Source organism: Peromyscus maniculatus, chromosome 2 (assembly GCF_049852395.1).
Source record: "Peromyscus maniculatus bairdii isolate BWxNUB_F1_BW_parent chromosome 2, HU_Pman_BW_mat_3.1, whole genome shotgun sequence".
NCBI classification, from domain to species: Eukaryota; Metazoa; Chordata; class Mammalia; order Rodentia; family Cricetidae; genus Peromyscus; species Peromyscus maniculatus.
Genome location: NC_134853.1, coordinates 62,785,187 through 62,806,192, shown reverse-complemented (window position 1 = coordinate 62,806,192; position 21,006 = coordinate 62,785,187).

Sequence of the window (21,006 nt, the reverse complement as noted above, 5' to 3'; positions counted from 1 at the left end):
TATATATATGTTTCTAATCTTGTTTATGATATTTTTGTATATTGATCAAATTTAAGATTATTTTTGTTAGAACATACTGTGCATATATTTCTACTATTGTTTAGAGCATTGCACCTATACAATTCTGCTGTGGGATGGTCTATATATCAAATTGTTCTGATTGGTCAATAAATAAAACACTGATTGGCCAGTGGCCGGGCAGGAAGTAGGTGGCCAGGCGGGAAGTAGGTGGGACAAGGAGAGAATATTCTGGGAAGCAGAAGGCTGAGGCGGAGAGACACTGCCAGCTGCCGCCATGACCAGCAGCATGTGAAGACACCGGTAAGCCACCAGCCACGTGGCAAGGTATAGATTTATGGAAATGGATTAATTTAAGCTATAAGAAAAGTTAGCAAGAAGCCTGTCACGGCCATACAGTTTGTAAGCAATATAAGTCTCTGTGTTTACTTGGTTGGGTCTGAGCGGCTGTGGGACTGGCGGGTGACAGAGATTTGTCCTGACAGTGGGCAAGGCAGGAAAACTCAAGCTACACAACTCACTTAACAATGTAACATAAATTCCTAGTCCTTGAAAATTATTATTACAAATTATTTAGGATAATAAAGAAATGCAGGACAGCAATTGGTCTCCTATTACAATCAAACTTGTAGTCATGTTAGGTATGTTTTCAAGGTAAAACAGATATATTTAAGGTTGATAAGTGGTCTTTACACACTTCAGAGATATATAGAATATGGAATTTAAGATGTTTTTAATAATATATGGCTACTTAAGACAATGAAACATGCCCGCTCCTGGCAGCCTCAATATACTTCACAGAAGATGATGCAAATCATAGAAATTCCACATGGAGTTTGCTTTCTTTGTGGCAAAAGTTAGCAAGCCTTTTCTTGACTACTGACAGTATGCTGTCCAAATTGGACAAACAAGTCACAAATGAAAACAACAGGTAAACCTCACTAAGACAAAGTGGGACAGATCTTCAAAATTCTTGCTTCACATAAATGTCAGATATTTTGTGCCTGTAGGATAAAGATGGATACACCAACATTACAGAGGAACTTTGGGTGGCTGTCCAGGCAGCCAGCTGTTTCTGTCATTTCTTAGTTTTGAAAGTTTTTTTTTTGCTCTACACTCACATGTTTCTTCAGGTAATATTATATCCTTCTCAGGTCTCTGATGGAGTTGAAGACCAGATAGTTATAGTTTTCCTTGTTACCAAATTCAGAAATGAATCTCACAAAAGAGTGTAAAGTGTATAAAGTTGAGAGACAAAACAATATTTTGGGGTTGGTTATATAAGTTAGGACAGAAAGTAAATTAGGTACAAAACTGTTCACAAAGACAGGATAGACAATGGAGTATTTTCTCTGAAAATGCCAAATGCAAATAAACTGAGTATTGTGAATGTAATTCTTAACTGATATTGTTTTTGTATATAGCTTTGTATGTTAGTTAAAACTTTCCCTTTTTAATTTAGACAAAATGGGAGAAATGTGTATATTTTGATTGTCTTCTGACAATAAAGTTTGCTTTTAGTCAAGGGGTGGAACTAGCAAATAGCTGTCCAAATTTAATCATATAGATTTTGGAGGACTGAGGACAGATAAAAGACAGGAAGTAGTAAGGTTGGGCTGAGAGAGGATCTCAGCCTTTGGAGGGAGGAAGGGAAGATATACAATGTCACTGGTAGTTTCCCACCTACTCTTCTGATCATTTAGGTTCTTACCCCGATATCTGACTCCCAATTTTTATTGATAAAGAATAATTATATAAATGCTCCAAAAAACAGATGATAGATAGATATAGATAGATAAATAGATAGATGTTAGAGATAGATAGATGATAGATAGATAGATAGATAGATAGATAGATAGATAGATAGATAGATAGATAGATAGATAAACAGACAGACAGGAAAAGAGATCAATTGGTGATGGACCTACTATAAGGAATCAGCTCACATGATTATGGAGAATGGAAAAATCCAAAAATTTCAAGGTTGATCCACCAACTGGAAATTTGATCAAATCTGTGGTTTGAATCCAGACACCTCCTCTTAGCAGCATCTCTTCCTTTGACAAAAATAGCCTCTTATACTAAAGCTGGAAAGTGCATGGTTGAGAAATTCCCTCATTATGGGTGATAAGGAGCTTACTCAATATCCACTGATTTAAATGCTAACTCTATCTAGAAAGACCTCAGCAAAATCCAGATGAAATTCATTAAGGATTTGAGTAAAGAGTTCTGGTTAAGCCGGGCGTTGGTGGCGCACGCCTTTAATCCCAGCACTCGGGAGGCAGAGGCAGGCGGATCTCTGTGAGTTCGAGGCCAGCCTGGGCTACCAAGTGAGTTCCAGGAAAGGCGCAAAGCTACACAGAGAAACCTTGTCTCGAAAAACCAAAAAAAAAAAAAAAAAAAAAAAAAGAGTTCTGGTTAATCTGAATGTGAACTTATCTATAATTGTGACAATATTTACAGCACACAGGCCCTTGCTCTTCTACTAAGCTCACTCTGTAGACGTTAAGCACAAACTGCCCATATTTTTAGTCATTTCTTTTATTTTATGAAATTATAATTGCATCATTTTCCCTCCACTTTCTATACCCTAATCTCTAAGATATATACATTCTTTCTTGCTCTCCTTTGTATTCATGGCCTCTTTAACCATTATTTGTACAAACACACACACACACACACACACACACACACACACACACAAGTACAAAAATAGGGTCTACTCAGTCTTTATAAAGTTACTTCTGTGACTGCCTAAACATGAGTTAAACAAGGACTCAAGCATTATTCATGTCTATGTGGACAGGGAAAAACTCAAGATGCTTTAAACTACAGACACCTAAGAAATGCTAAGAGCAAGAGAGATAGTCTTCCCCTGAGAAATGCACATCAATTTGTTATCCATATAACACATGGTCACCCTTCAAAACATACATACAAGTAACATGATCCTAATTTGTAAAATTGATTTATTTCATAGTGCAAAAAATTTTGAACTATTTTATTAAGAGTCTCTCTAGCCAGTAAGTCACACTGCATTTTTATTTAATAACTAGTTCCTTATCATTAATAAAATACTCCAGAAAAAAAACTGACAAAATCTTACCATTAAAGCATTAAGGAAAAGTATACAATAGAGTCCAGAAACTTATTTTAGTATCCTCAAATATTTTAACATGCATTTTGTCTTTAAGAAGATAATTTGAATATTTTAATACTGAATTATGTAACTTACTAGATATTGGCAATTTCAAAATATCCTTCCACATTTATTTGTCACCAATATCTAAAAACACTAGTGCACTTTGGAATTGCCTTTGTATTAGACTACTTTGCTTCATTCTTTTTTAAATTCTGCTACTAGAATACCATTGCTATTAGTTGTTTTTATTAAATCTAAAGTATATCTTGTAGGTCTTATCATATTTTGCTTTAAGCAGCTGGTTTATTTGTTATTAAAAATCAGTCCCTTCTCCTTTTCCATACACTCTCCAAAGTATGTACACATGGACATATGAGTGTTGATGTTACACAGTAATTTCTCTACTAGGGAAAATTTCTCTTCCTATCACCCCACAACCTATGGAACTCATATAACTCTTCCCTTAAATTCTGATGTAACATCTTCTCTCTTGTGAGTCAAAAGGCCTGTGGGATGTCAGTGGTGTTCTGGCACCAATTCTTTTTTTTTCACTCATTTTAGACTATGAGCACTCTTCGCTCAGCTACATTTGGCTTTAAAATGCTATAAAAACAATTATGTGCATGCCTCCCTAAGAAACACCTGGTTTTTTTCATTCTCACTGCCTGAGAACAGAGCAGTAGAAGTGGTCCTCTCTCTCTCTCATTGAAAGGGATCATTTCTGAGATATTACTTCATTTACATTTGCACAAATTCTTAGAGATTTTATACATTTAAACTATTCTTTTGCTTGTTTATCTCATTAAAATACTGAAATTTTTAACATTTATTTTGCCATTTTTTGAGAAGTTCATACTTGTGTTATATTTACATCATTTCCACCCATAGAATTCCCACAACAACTCTTCCCATCTATTCCATCACCATGGCCTCCTCAATTCATGATCTTTTAGTCTGAATATATTGTTAGATATACCCACACATATAAATATATAAATGTATACAGATGTACACACATACACACACACACACACACACACACACACACACACACACACACACACACACAAAGACACACAGCAACATTCTAGTCCCCCAGACTCTTCAAATCTTCCCTCCCTTCTGTGATGTTTTAGAATCCTTAGTTATAGTAGTTGTGTTATAGAGAGTCAAATGCAAAAAAAAAAAAAAGATTGTTTGTATTCTGCTGCATTCAAAGTAGAAGCAAGTTTATTTATATGTTTATGTGTCATATCTCTAAGGATTTTATAATCATACTTGTTTTTACACTGTGATTTTTTTAATTCACCGTAATTTTAACCAATGGGCATATTCATACTTTGGATGTGATCATCAATCAAATGAACAAATTTAAATTTTAAAATATGATGGTTTCAATAAAAATTTAAATATTATTCATAACATATTGTATTTGCCATTCTCCCTAAACAGAAAATATTAGAAACCTATTACCATAGCACTGAAAAAGAAACACCTATGACAGTATGCACACAAACATAAGAGGATTTATAGCAGTTCCACTATGTGCCAAAATCCATATAAAATATGTTGTTTGTTGATGACCTAAAGTCACATGTGTTTAGGCATGTGTAATGATTCCTCATTATCCATGGGAGCTGCTTCTAGAATTATTATGAATATAAAAGTCCATAGATTTTCATTGTTTATGTGGGATGTCAATACAGCCTCCTGTGTTCTTTAAATCAATCTTAGATAACTTACAATGCAATTCTGCAGAGATGTTTGCTCCAATGTACATTTTATGGAATACAGTGACAAGAAAAATAATCAATATATATTCAGTACAGACACAATTCATTTGTACAAGTACTTTGATACACACATATTTGAATCCTTAGATATAGAACTGCCAGCTGTGGAAGGCTAACTTCATTGAAATTATAAAACATACAATGGGAATGTGGTGGTTTGGAAAAGAATGGCCCCCATAAGCTAACATATTTGAATGCTTAGTCACCAGAGAATGGCCTGATTTGAAAGGATTAGAAGGATTAGGAGATGTGGCCTGGTTTGAGGAAGTGTGTCACTAGGGTGTGTTTTGAGGTTTCAAAACCTGATGCCAAACTTGGACTCTGACTCTCTCTCTCTCTCTCTCTCTCTCTCTCTCTCTCTCTCTCTCTCTCTCTCTCTCTTCTCTCTCTCTCTCTCTGCTTATGAATTAGGTCTTAGATATCTCAGCTACTCCTCCAACCCTGTTTGCCTGAGTGCTGCCATGATTTGCTTCATAATGGTAATGGATTAAGCCTTGAAACTGTAAGCAAAGGCCACAATTAAATATTTTTCTTTTATAAGAATTGCCTTGGTCATGGGATGTCTTCACAACAACAGAACAGTGACTAAGACAGGGATTAAAGGGGTTAAAGGGATTAAAATAAAAGTACAGGGAAATAGGAAAAGGATTAGAGAAAATAGGTACACAGACATAATTTCTGGCAGTTAAGTTAACAGCATATACTTGGCAAACCCAGGATGGAAAACAAGGCTCAGTGGTTTCTAACTTCCTTCTTTTTTCTGTTTCCCTGTTTCCTTTGCCTGGAATTGTGATGTAGAATGTTGTTACAGTGTGGTGTTGGACAAATGACCCTGTCCTCCTGAAAGTTAGAGGCCTAAACCTTATCACCTGACATGTCTGGTAGCAGAAGGAGGGAGTGAGGGTGGGAGGGTAAGAGAGAGAGAGAGAGAGAGAGAGAGAGAGAGAGAGAGAGAGAGAGAGAGAGAGAGAGAGAGAGAGAGAGAGAGATTCTTTGTGCTGTCAGAAATATCAAATAATTAATTGATTGACAGGGTGAAGGGATTCAAAAGAACCTTTATATGAATTCCAATAGAAATAGAATTTTCCCATCTCTCTGTCTCTCTGTCTCTCTCTCTGTCTATCTCTCTCTCTCTCTCTCTCTCTCACACACACACACACACACACGCACACACACACACACACACACACATTTTTCCTTAGTTATTTTATACTGCCCACATGGATCAGACTTCAAGATGATTGAATTCCTTTATTTCCTTTTTCCATCTCCTTCCAGTTAGACTTGAAGTTTTGAACTTATGAGTACCCATGAAGGGAAGTTTTAATTTTAATTAACACTGCTGATCGCCTATAAAGAGAACTCAACTGTCTAGACTCTATAGTGACTTAGCATGTTAGAGGGTACCAGTTCAATCCCCACCATATGGTGGCTCACAACTATCTGTAAAACAGATATGACATCCTCAGCTGGACTCTTGGGACACTTCCCACACATGCTATATTAACATATAAGCAGGGAAAGCATACATACACAAAAAATAAAAATAAAATAAATTAAAAAAGTAGTGCAACAAGACTTATTTTGTAAATTTAAAATTATAATTCATTTAAAGATGTAACTTTAAGGCAAAGTTACATACTTTTCATGGAGACAACTCTTTCTGTGAGGCATTTCTTTTTCAAAAAAAAGAAAACAGGTTTTAAGACAGAGAATACAGGCACAGCCTGCACTACAGAGATGCAGAGAGCTTTTAAGCCAGCAGCAATTCTAAAGGTTGATGCCTAGGCTTTGTTCACAAGCCTGATGGAATTTCTTCACTAAGCAGATGGAATCCCAGATGCATAGTGTCTATGTCTGTGCAGTTATGTTGTATAATGTCCTGAGGCAAAAAAATCTATGAATAACTCTGTAATTTAGTAGCCCCTTCACACATTCTAATTGTTTGAAAATCATAAAAATTGCAGCTAATTCACAAATGAAAAGGAGTATATGTTCACCTCTGGACTATGGTAATTTTTGAACAGCAATATCATTGTGCTTATCATTATTCCTTTCCTACACTACTGTGTCAATATTGGAAGAAAAAAAAAAGAGAATGCAAAAAGACCAGATACTTTAAAATACATAAGGGCACAAAGTTGGAAAGGATTTTCTACCTGATGTCAAAATATCTATTGCCAAGCTTTAGTTTATCTAGATAATAAAGTGATTCCTTTTAGTAGGTTCAACAGAAATTAAGTGAAATTAAAAGCTTTTCTATGAAGTGAACTGAAAAACTATCATATTCTGCTGTTGCCATGTGAAGAATTTATTCCTATATTGTAATTGTTAAAAAATTAATAACAAATTTTCTGATATATATATATATATATATATATATATATATATATATATAGTATATGGATAATCATTAGTGATTTTATTTTTTCCCATAGGAAATAAAGGAAAAATGACTAAAGTCATTTGAGACACTATAGGAAAACCCACAATACCGAAAATACATCTCGTATCCACTTAATCATCAGTATGGCTTTTATCAAATGCTAAGCTTCTGCATTAGCATGTGTAATTTTGAACAATTAATCTCTTTGCCTCAGATTTTGAATTATATTTATCATGTGAGGTTTTGAAGAGCTAGCAATAAATGCTGAGATAAAGATAACATAGAGGTCTACTTGACACACCATAAGGAATGAGCACATATCAGCTAGGACTATATTGATGGTGTTATTAGTGACTCAGATATCAGCTAACATTATTGCAAATGCTTCACCAGGACAAGGCTTCATAAATAATTTATTGTCCCACCTGTTAAAACTTGATACATAATAGGGCAAGATTGCTTGTCGAACATAAGAAATTCCTGCACAGGTGTGACAAGCTGGGTGTATGTGAATTCTATCCTCAAAACCCAAAGGAAGAAGTATGGATAACTAAATCTAAAAGATTTAGTTATCCATACTTTGGCCCCTCAAAGACATTCAGTGACATTGTGAGGATCAAACACCACACACACGAGAGAGAGAGAGAGAGAGAGAGAGAGAGAGAGAGAGAGAGAGAGAGAGAGAGAGAGAGAGAGAGAGAGAGAATTTTTAAAAGTTTAAAGTTTTGGTAAGGATTTTCTTTTCTAATACCATGTTATCATAAGGCAGATATGATGTCAGGAATTCAGAACTTGCAGGGCATTTCAAACATGCATATGGAATTTAGCTGGTAAGGTTCTTCTGATCTTGGCTCCTCTGTGAATATATACATGTGTATAAGGGTGTCCCTGGAGGCCAGAAGACGATAGGATAGTGAATTCCCCTACAATTTTAATTTCATAAAATTTTGAGGCCTGTAACGTAGGTTCTGGGTTCTGAACTTAGGTCCTTTGAAATAGCTATAATCCTTCCTAACAACTGCTTTGCTACTCTCTTCTCTGAGTAGTCTTTGCTTTAATAAACAATGTAAAATTAAACTATGATTAGTATCTTAAAACTGGTATCTCAATGCCAGGAGGTGGCACAGGCTGATGACTGTCAAAGCCAGCTTGAGTTAAACATCTCATTCTACTCATGTCTTAAAGTATTAAATTCTTTAAACTTTAAGTGATGCTTTCTGTTAACAAGGAAGGGCAACCACAATTTTCCACATGTCCATAAAAAACAAAGTATATGGGGATAAGAGAGAATTATTTTGCATTTAATATTGTCTCAATTGAAGGAAAACAAAACCAATATCACACCTGCTCCTATATTCCAAAAGAACTGGTGCCAATGCTAAAAAATTGAGTTATTGTAATTAGAAAATCATATATATACTGAATTACTTTATTTCAGAGTTAAGTATTACTGTGCTGCCTAATTATATGTCAACTTGACATAAACTAGAGGCATCTGAAAGGAGAGAACCTCAACTGAAAAAATGCTCATTTTCTTTAGGTCTTTTCTTAATTATTGATCTATGGGGAAAGGCCCAGCCTATTGTGGGTGGTGCCATCCCTGGGCTGGTGGATCTCGGTTCTATAACAAAGCAGATTGAGCAAGCCATAGTAAGCAAGTCAGTAAGCAGCACTCCTCCATGATCTCTGCATCAGCTCCTGCCTCAAGGTTCCTGCCCTGTTTGAATTCCTGTCCTGACTTTCTTCAAAATGAATAGTGATGTGGAAATATAAGGCAAATAAATCCTTTTTTCTCAAACTTTCTTTGAACATGGTGTTTCATCACAGGAATAGTAACCCTACTAAGACAATTACTGAAATAGTGTGGCCAAAATGATATCGCATGATTGTTGTCTAAGCACCTGTGTCTATGAGGCAGGAGGAGCACCCAAATTTAATATCAGCTAAGGCTATAGAATGAGATTCTGTTGCAAAAAATAAAATCAGAAACTAATGCATAGATATTTTTTTAAAGAATGGTGTTCATGAATAGAAATATGTGCAGAATATATATACATAAATTAGGGTATATATATTTATATACTATATATTTATACATATATATAGTATATAAATTGTACTTAACATCAATGTTTCCAGAGCATTTATCAAGCACAGATACTTAGCTCATTCCTCAGACCTGATGAATGAGGATTCTCATTCACTGTACACAATGACTCACAAACTCTCTTTACACACAATCCTAGGCTCTACATTGAAGCTTGTTTTAAACAATAGAATAGTCATCTTCACTTATTAATTATACAAAGTTTGAGAAATAGGGAAAATAAAATAATCTAAATTCACTATTGTCAGGTTTTGAAAAAAGAATTGACCTGAATAGTAATGCTGGGGAAGTTGGAGATAAACAATAAAAAACAAAATGAAAGTCAAGATCATAATAGCTACCAAAATGAGTAATAAGATATAAAAGAAGTTGTTTTGAAAGATTTCCATTTATTTATTTATACTTCTCAGCCTGAACTAAAAAAATAATATCCACATCATTACTTTGTGAAAATGTTTACTTAATCATATTAAATGCTATAATCTTGACATTGTGTGCTCATATGACAAGTTGAACTTTGACTTTTATAGCAGTAGTTAATTGCTTAAGTAATAATTTAAGTGATTACAGGATCATACTTTCTTATGAAAGTAGAAAACACATTTCTAGAGTTCTCCTGTTCTATTTTTTGAAATGGGTCTTAAGTAAAATTTCAGTTATTTGTACTCAACTTTCTAATGTTTATTTGCATAACATATAATGTGCATGGCTTAATCCCAATTTAACCTTATTTATTAATTATTCACATCTGTATCAAAGAAAACATGGAAATGTATTGTGAAATAAATCTCTTCCTAGATTTATTAACTAAGTTTAATTACTTTCAAAGTGAACATGTAAAAATGCAGGGAAATCTCTCTCAATGTTGATCCTAGCAAATTGAAAGAAAGCTGCATATATGCACATATTTCTCAAAAGATGTAATTGTTGAGCCATAGTCTATGTATGCTTTATTACAACATAGTTTTTATTCTGATTACTTAGAATTAGTGAATATGTCATAAAAGAGGGAGCATTATCTTCAACAACAGTATTACTATTTCAGATACTACTCACAAATTTAAAGGTTTGCGACTTCCCCACATCTCTTATCAACTAAGTCAAAAATCCAGAAATTTCTATGACCTCATTCAGGTTATAAAGTTCAATAAAGATTGTCACAGAAATTAGAAGAGTTCCATGCTGACAGAAGTAATTGTATTTATGTACAATAGAAGGATGTATTGAGTGTGGTATGGATGGCTTCCAAATGTGAACTTGACAGCCCCTCCACATGGAATTGAGTTACATCACATTCAGTGTATACTGAGGCATTTACACAGTAAAAACTTCATTCCCTAGAGCTTTTGTTTGCAGTTTTATTACAGATACATGTTGATTCAGTTACCATGGACCCTCCAGGAAGTCTGGACTGGCCCTTCATTCAATATAGTTGGTAGCCCAAGTTATCTGGTTACCACAAACTCAGCTTCCATTCAAGGGTTCAGATTATATAAAAACTCCTAAAATTTGGAAACTACAAGAATGATAGAAATCCAAAACCATGATTTTAAAGTTCTGCATTATACAACACCTACTTTTAAATTTTATAAATAATATTAAAAATGTTAACTTAAAAAAAAAACTCCCTTAAACTATTCTGAATGCCAAATTTTTCATATAGCAAAACCTGTTCATTTTCTTTTTATTATTTTATAAATACTGTCTTTGATTACAATGTAGTTTTAACTTATAGTTTAATGATATATTAATATGTATTATCATTTAAAAATTGTATGTCTAGGTAGTTTTTCTGAACCTGTGTCTGTGCACTGTGTACATACATGTACCCATGGGGACCAGATGACAATGTTCTATACAATGTAACAGGATTTGATACAGTTTTTGAGCCACCATGTGGATGGTGGCAATTGAACCGAGGTTCTCGGAAAAATTAGCCAGTTCTCTTAACTTCTGAGGAATCTTTTCATCCTCTCTTTCTCTCACTCTGAGGACTATTTAGATGTCTTCTTTTCCCCTAGAGGAGGCTCTGCTAATGACTTTTTAAAATAAAATCCATCATTTCATGTACATGCATACTTGATCTACATATTATATATAGAAGTTATCCTAGTTTAATGCTTTCCAAATATGTTGTTGGTATGAAGTTTACAGGTGCTGGTCATGTCTGTAGTTGGTTGCTTGAAAATTCTAACTTTAGTGGTTGCAATTATACATTCCTTTGTGCTCATCACATTTGTATATCTCTTTAAAACATCTTTCTATCTTTTTCTCATGAAGTATTTGACTCTTTTCTTCTTTAGAAACTATTCTTATAAGTAAGAGGACAGTATAAAGTTTGGGATCAGAGAATTTTGTTTTTAATGTCATCATTTCCTCTTTTTTCAAAATTATATGGTATTAAATTCAATGAAACTGTTACATGTTCATATGTTTCTCTCTGGGTGCTCTTTTATGGACTATGTAATGGTTTGTCCATTTTTGGGACAGCTTACAAGGTCTTATTAATCATTACTTTATCTATAGTTTTATAGTTGGCATAGGAACTTCTTTTTTGTTTGCTTCTTTGTTTTCCTTTTACTTTAAAGTATGTCTGGTAATTAGTAGCATCATTTATTTTATGTAAAGTTGAGAAATATTATATCAGGTTAAAAACACCCCATGGAAAGTTGTATCTTCAGGAATTTGAGAATGACTGATGTAGTCCTGAATCTAAAACCAGAAATCTTTCTGTTTGTAGCTTTAAAATATCTTTATTATCCCAATAGAAATGTGAGGACTTAGATTTTTAACACATTCAAACTTCAGAGTGTATATTAGTGGGAAGACTATTCTGGTTTGTCTGTTTTAGTTCAAGTCTCTGTTGCAGATCCTGCACTGGGCTATTGTAACAAGACAGGTCATCTTACTGCTATCATCTTTCCCAGATTAAAAAGAAATGAAGAAATAAAAAGGTATCTAAAAGACTTTTTAAAAATTAATTTGTGACAAATTAGCATAATTTTTGGTTTTTTATTCAATTATCTTTAAATTGAGATTAGGCTTGATGCCAATGTAGTTTTAAATACCTGTAAGATAATTATTTTCAGCATATTCTTATCAATTGGAATTATAACTAATTTTAATATTATAAAATAATTCTCTGGTAATAGGGATGTAATTCTTTTATTATTCATTTACTAATTAATAAGTTATAGAATTGCAATGAAAATAAATAGAAACTAGGGCCATGTATGTAAATTGTGAAATTGCCATAGATTATGAGAGTAGTCCAAGGAAAGACCAAAGAATACTTTGTTCCAGTACCTAATGAGATGCTGCCTTTTAAGATTTGGGACTTAAGGAATGCAGAGGATGCTAATCAGTGGGAAAAAATTTCCAGCAGTCAGAATCGTGATAAAACTATGTATGCACACCACACTAAAACTAAACACTCAAGTGTTAGTATACTGCAGATTTGGGGGAAAAAACTGAGTTGAAACTAAAGCCAGGAAAATAATCTAGAAACTCCTTTAGTGACAGAGACTCCAAAAGGGAAATATATCAGTGGTTAAAATGTCTGAAGATATGACAAAGCCACATCAAGTAAATGCATGGAAGTAAAGTCCAATAAGGTTAGTGTCCTGCAGGGAGGAAGAACTATATAGTCCACTTGTGGACAGTCAGTGTTGAGATGATATGAATTTTTAAGTCCTTACTCATTTGTGATCAAGGACAACAGAATAAAGAATAGTGAAATCCTTAGAGTAGGACTAAAATCAAGTCAGTTCTCATTGAATGAAAAGTATGCATACCTATTCTTATATATTTAAGGTAATTGCTCCACTATAAAGCATATATTTCTGTGATAAGTGAATAACTAATTTAGTGCTATTTACTGTTCTTCCCCTATGAGCATATTTATACAAAGTTTCTTGTTCTCATGTACTTTTGTGCATAAATTGTTCCATTAAAGCAGTAATAATATTTTCTTCTAAGGCATTTGTGACTTATCTTCATTTTTCTTATGGAAATGGAAAAGGCAAAAGCACTCATTAGAAAACATTTTTCCCAATTAAAGTCAGGTAAATAAGACAAATTTCACAGTTACGAGGAGTGAGTTTCAGAAATGAATGCTATTTGCTCAGGTCATCAATTTTCAAAACTTAAATTTATTTCATCCTTCAGCACCCCATGACTATAATTTTGTGTTTGTGAATATCATCAGGCACATAGCTATAGAAAGACAGGAAGTCAGAGTTTGATAATGGAGTCTTTCAACTGAGTTTACATTTTTCAGGATTGCTCTCAGAGATATTGTTCCTGCCACTGAGTGAAGAGACAGCCTATATATGTAGCTCAGTGATTAACATTTCATCTCTACTTTCCGATGTCTATGACATAGGTCAAGAGGCCAATACCTATTATGTCAGAGAGTTTATCAAAAAAAGCTAGTCCAAAATAGATCTCGGTCAAAAATCCTGTCATCAATATTGAATGACACTTCCACCTAGAACACAGAGATCTTATATTGATTCACTTGCTGAAGCTTTTGACACATTCTCCATCAGTAAGCTCTGACTTATACTGGGATATGTTTGAAAATCCCTTCACCTATGCCATGATAAATTATTTCAAAATGTCAAATCTGTTTTGGAGTTTGTGAAATTTAAATGATTCTGGATGAACTGAATATGTGTATGCAGAATCTCTCCTACATATCTATTACCTACTCATACATATATATGTGAATATACATATGTTATATATGTTCATTTATACACATATATCATATATGTGAATTATATAACACACATAATATAACATATGTATATTCACCATGACCATAAGAGTAAGAAAATGTTTGCCTTTACTCTAATAGCTTTGTTGCTTTTGAAACTTTTTCAAATTTTCACAGTTCAGTTAAGTTTTTCCATTTACATTTTGCAGTTTAAAAACAGTTACATACATAGATAATTGTAGATAAGCAACATTACCTCTAAATATTTTTTTATCTAAAGTGGTATTAATGATTCTTTCTCATAGTCTCAATAGTGTAATCCTTATTCCCTTAAGGTGTTTTTAATAAGAAGGAAGTATGCAATTTTTATATATGTTTCTCCTCAGAATTTCTTTTTCCTGGTGATCTTATATACTTGTTGAAGACATTAAATTTCTTTGCTATTTTGGATCAATTTATTTGTTATAAGAATAAATCAGAAATATCTATACACTCCAATATCTCCATGAAAAATATCTCATCTTGTCTAGTGTCTAAATAATGTAATTATTGAATATTATCATTCAATATAATGGCACATAATGTCTTAATCGGTCTCTGTAGATTTATGTACTTTCTTTAGATTGTATTGCTCTTGGTATCTAGCTCTACTCCACTGTGGCAATATAGATTACATGTTATTAAATCACCTTTGATATATTGTTTGAAATCTGCTTTGTGCCGTAATGTTGGATCAATTTTTGAGAAAGTTACATTAGCTACTGTAAAAAGGCCACATACCTACTCAATTATGGGCAGTTCTAAGTGGACTTTGTGGGTTTAAAAAATGGGCATTAAGTTGTAAGTTGGGGTATGTTCAGAGGGTCATGTGGGAGTTATAGAAAGGGGAAAATGGGGGGTAGATGTTATCATATTTAATTTGTAGACATAAATGAAATATACAAAAGTAAAAATGAAATTAAAATGACAAAACAATACTCTGTTTATGTCTGATAGATCATTGATTTACGGTGTCATTTCATCCATCTTTTTTTGTTAGGTTTTCATTAGCATGAACAGTCTATTTGTCACAGTGAACTATGGGAATCCCCCACCCTCACTGTATTGGCTTAATCTGCGATTTTATATTTAGTGATATTTCTTTTCTGAAATTGGATACATATGTGTTTGGTGACTACCTTCAGAACTATAATATACTCTTGGTGATTTGTTCATCTAATGAAAATAAATGACATTAATTTATCTCTTTTGGAAATTTATGGTTTGAAACCTGTTTCATCAGATATTAGAATATTTACACCTACTTGTTTCATAGTTCCACTTACTTAGAATATATTTCCCATTCTTTGACCTCAAGGTAGTGTATATAATTGATGTAAAGGTATGTAACTTGTACGCAGAAAAGATGGACCCTTATTTTCTAAACTAATCTACTTGTCTTTGTCTTTTTGAAAAGGGATCAAGACCACTAATGCTCAGTTACTATTGAAAGATGTGTTTGAATTCCTATTGTTTTGTTAATATTATGTTTTAGATATGACTGGGCTGGTATTGTTTATTTATACCTGTGATGTCTTGGATGTGCTTTTCATTCTCTTCATACTGAACGGACTCCTTCTGGTGTCCTCTATAGAGTTGGCTGAGTAGTCATTAACCCTTCTATCAGGTTTTATCATGGAATATTTACTTCTCCTTCAATACTAACATAAAGATTCATGAATACATAGTCTAGGTCAACAGTTTGATGCTGAAGAATTTGAGCTACATCTGACCAGGCCTTTCTCATTTAAAAGTGTCTATGGAATAATCAGTTGTTTTCCTGATGGATCATTCTTTGTAAGTGATTTGAATTAATTGCTTTATATGTTTCTAGCCCTTTATTTTGTCATATTAAAACATAATACATAATGAGGAGTTTATCTCCTATTCTTGTTTATTTATTATTCTATAAGCTTCTTGTGCTTTGTTAAGTATTTCTTGATTTTTATTTGAATTTTTTTTCCTCTATGGTTTTATTTAAAACACTTCTTACTCTTTGCATAATATTCTTATTTAGGTTTTCTCATTGTGACCCTAACTCTTCCATGTTCTGGTAGCTCATGTAGTTTTAGAATTTTCTCACTAATCTTAATTAACGATTCATTTCAATTACTTGTCTTCTAGCCTTGATACTCTGATTTCTTTGATATCTACTCAATTGATGAGATATTCCACTAAGGATTTTAATTTTATGAGGTTTTAATTTCCATAACAATTTCAGTTTGAGATTTCTCCAGCAATTCTCTTTATATAGTTCTATTTTCATATCCTGGTTTGTTGGTGTGTGGCAATCCAAGAAATTCCCATAACAGTAGACTATTGTTATTGCCTTTAATTGCCTCCCAGGAATTGGAAACGAGACCCTATCTCTTAAGAGACCACTCACTTCTGACACAGGATTTGGAGGAATGAAACTTCAACAAAACTGGAAGCCACCACCCTAAGGACTATCTCTTAAAGTTCCAGAAAGTGCTACAGAATCTACCAAGGAAGAAAAGCGGTTACAATACCTACACAGATTTAATGATCATGAATCACAAATAATAGCAAGCTTGGCAAGTTATCCCAGAGATTTAATAGTGGCACTTATATCTTGGTTGTAACCAACAGCTGTGTACATAATTGGATTTAAGTCCCACTCAATATGAGGAAATCCATGCTTGGTACAACAAATAATCAACTATACATGGCTTTTGTGGTCATTGAATACAGAGGATGTGCTTACCTAAACCAGGATAATTTCTAACTGTTTTATAAATACTTCCACTTAGCCAGTAGTAAATGTATTTCATAACACACATCAAAGAATCTTGTTTTTAAGCAGACAGAGACCATTTCAGAAAGATCCAACTGGTCAAAATTCAGAGAACAATTGACTGTGAGGTGGTCACCCCCAACTGATACAACTATAATATAATCCCTATACCTAAAGTCTAGGGAAATTTATAGAAGAGAGCAGAAACAATTACAAAAGCCAGAGGACAAGGATATCTGCTTCATGATTGTGCCTTCTTGGTATGACAGGATAATTGCACCCATGAACTCTCCAGAATATGGTTGCCCAAATAAGACCTGTACAAAGAAAACACCAATTGACATGTCAAGGTAGATTGGAGATATTTTGCAAGATTCCACATTTACGTGAAGAGCTAAAAGCAAGTAATGACTGCTCAGAAAGGGATAATCAGTTATCTCCAAGGATTAGCCTCATTACTAGTTATTAAATATTAAGAGGCTAGTATATATATATATGTATATGTATATACATATATACGTGTGTGTGTGTGTGTGTGTGTGTGTGTGTGTGTGTGTGTGTGTGTGTGTGAAAATGAGAAAAATTTCAAGAATGGGATTTGGATTGTATCAACATTATTTGCTTTTGGGGAAATGACATTAAACTACTTTAGGATTTCAGTCTCACTCCATTCAGCATGACCATCATCAGGATTACAAATAACAACAAATTCTAGCATCATTATGGTGAAGTGGGAGCTCCTTCACACTGTTAACCACTTTGTAAATCAGTCTGAAGTTACTCAAAAAACTGGCAAAAGAATTAAGACTCAGCTATACCACTCCTGGACATGTATCTCAGTGAATTTATATCTTAGTAAAAATGTGCTTACAGTTTATGGTAATTATCTTTCTGTTCATAGTAGCTAAGAAATAGAATCAACTTAGATATCCATTAACTAATGAATGAATAGTGAATACATGGCACATATACAGAATGTAATGTTACTCAGCCAGAAACAAAAAGTCAAATCATGAAAATTGTAAGTAAGTGGATAGAACAAGAAAAAAAAATAAACTTATACTCAATGAGGTCATATGGACCACAAAAGATAAATGTTGCATGTTCTCTTTTATATGTGGGTGCTAACTACAAAAATGTTTTTGTTTGTTAGTTGGTTTGTTTTATGTGTTTAGCCTAGAGATAATTGGAAATCCAAAAATCACAATATGGGTCAATAGATGGAGGGGTGCCTTTGGAGAAGAAAGATAGTAGTATATAGTATATTGATGAAATGAAAAAGAGAACAGAAATACTGAAGACAAAATTTCAGTTCTAATGTGGAGTGATGCAGACATAGAGCAAGGACTAACAAAATGAAGTGTGCATGCAGAAGCTACATGGAACCAATGGATTTGCAACCTTAGTAAACCCTGTAATAAAAAGGGATAGATAATAGATTACATATGACATGAAAGAAAAAGGAAAGAATAATAAAATCTAAAGGTTTAAGTGGGTATCATGGCAGAGGCCAGGGAAATTAAAGGATAGAGAGAGTTAACCAAAACTTAATGAAAAAAAAGAAAGGTATGAAGAAGCCTTATGAAACTACACTAGTTCCTAAACCAATTAAAGCATATTTTAAAAAGTAACAAATTTAAAGAGTGGTATTTTGCATATAGAAATAGTGCTGCTCCCAGAAATGATGACTTATTAATTGAAAATCTCAGTGCCAGGTAGAGTTTGCCTCCTCATGAGTGTATTATTCAGAGAGGAGCTGGAGACTCTGAAAACAAGACAGTCTGTTGCTCTTGCTCTTAGTTGCCTTTCATAATTAGACTGTGGTGGCCCCTTAAAGAACACACACACACACACACACACACACACACACACACACACACACATATATTTGAGAACTTCATACATGTTTTGATCACATTCATTACCCTCACTCTTCCTGGATCCACTGCCCTTCCTTTAACTTTCCAATTTGTAATCATTTTTTTGTTGTTGTTTTGTGTTTGTTTTAGTCATCAGGACCAGTTTGTGCTGCCTAAATATTCTTGGATGTGTGATTTTTCCACCAGAGCATGGACTACTTATCACAATCTACATACTTAAGAGGAAACTCTTAATCTCTTAGAAGATGACAGTTGCCAGTATTTCTATGACCACTGGTGTGATTTTTGTGCTCAACTCCCATCTCCATGCTGGAATTTGGTTTGGCTTCAGCTTGCACAGAATTGATGTTGTCACAGTCATTGAGAGGGGGAAGAAATCATAAAAATACAATACTCATGAATGAAATTCTAAAAAAAAAAATATAACAGAAAAAAGTAAAGTTGAGTGCAGTATACAGTTCTTGCTGTAGAGTAGTGAAATCATGAAGTGTCAGAAGGGAGATGACTCTGGACAAATAGTATGTTAAGCAAACTCATTCAGCGTCATGAAGATAAAACTGTGAATGGAGGCGAAAGGGGCACAAGGGGTTGAGGATGGGAATAGTAGGGTAAACATGATGTGAAATGAGAGAAGAGGTTATGGGAAAACATGAAAAAATACAGGGAGTTTCAGTTAAGGAAATGTCAAAATGAAACCTAAGCTTATGTATGATGATTACTTTCTTAATTAAAAAATTTAAAAATGAGGAAAATAGCTAAAAATCTGAAATTTCAAATAAATAAAAACCTATAAATTGCAGCATAAAGAGGTGTTGGCTAATTTCCTAGGACTTTTTTGTTGTTATTTTTTTATTTTGTAACTGATCATCTATTGATTTGTCATTTCTTAAATCTTCACACAAAGATTTTCAGTTTGGAATTTAAATGAAAGCATTATGACTCTGCTTTCTTCTTGATAAATTCAAAATTGATTGTTCTTTGCTTTCTGCCACAACCCTATGCACATTTTTGTCCTTTCCCTATCTCTGTTTACTTCTTGGAAGTGATTCTGGTTACTGTCCACCATTTCCCACCTTCTGTCAGGGTTAGTTTAAATGTTCCTTCATTGATCTGAGAACATTAAAATTCCAATTAAGAGTTTATATACTAGAGGTCTTTCTTTGACTAGTCTCAAAACTCACCAAATGTCAAATTCATCAGTCACAAGTAATTGTATCAGCAATTTTAAAAGCTGGAAAACTGAATATTTTCTGATATTATCACATAAAAAAGCTACTACTCTATTCTTTAAGTTTTTTTAATTTATTATTTTTATAATGTGTGCTGGCATGTGAATGTGTGTTGACCTTCAAATATCAAAATGTGAGTGTAGACAGGTCATGGGACAACTTTCAGGAATGGGTAAGTTATTCCATTATGAGTTGTGACGATCATACTCAGGCACAGGCATGATGTGGAAAGCACTTTTACCACTGAGACATTGATCTCACCAGTTCACATTCTTAATTATAATCTATAATAGACACTTAATTATTAAAATTAGTTTTTAATGTAAGTTTCAATCAGAACATACCCATGAAGTCACCATTTAAAATACTTACTTTGAATTAAAAATATTTTTACTCCTGGGTATGAACTGACTTGTGTGCAGGCTAAATGTTCATCAAGCATGGGATTGAAGATAATTAGCTATGTACTAACTACATTGAAGTTAGTGTTTATTTCTTTTTAAGACACACAATCACAGAAAACAATAGGCAATTAGCAGCATTAAAACAGATTTTGACCTTTGGTTCATATTTTAGAAGAGTAAGAGAAGTTTAGTAATAGTCATTGAAAGATTGCCATATAGCCGAATCATTTGCGGATGGTATATTCTATTAATGTCCATATACCCAAGCCATTCCTGCCCACAATATAACAAAACCTGCTTTGCTCAGTTACATTATGAAGGGTGCTTAAATATTTATGGTTCTAGTTCATAAAATGTTAATATCTACATGACAGAATCAGTTACACAAATATTACTAAATATTATTTAGCTTTGTCTATTTTTGATGGAGGAATATTCAAAAGATTAAAAGCAATTTAAAGGGTGTCTGTCTATATTGATTTAGCTTCTTGCATTTTGGGTTTTCTTAGTGATGTTCAGCAATTTCAAACTAC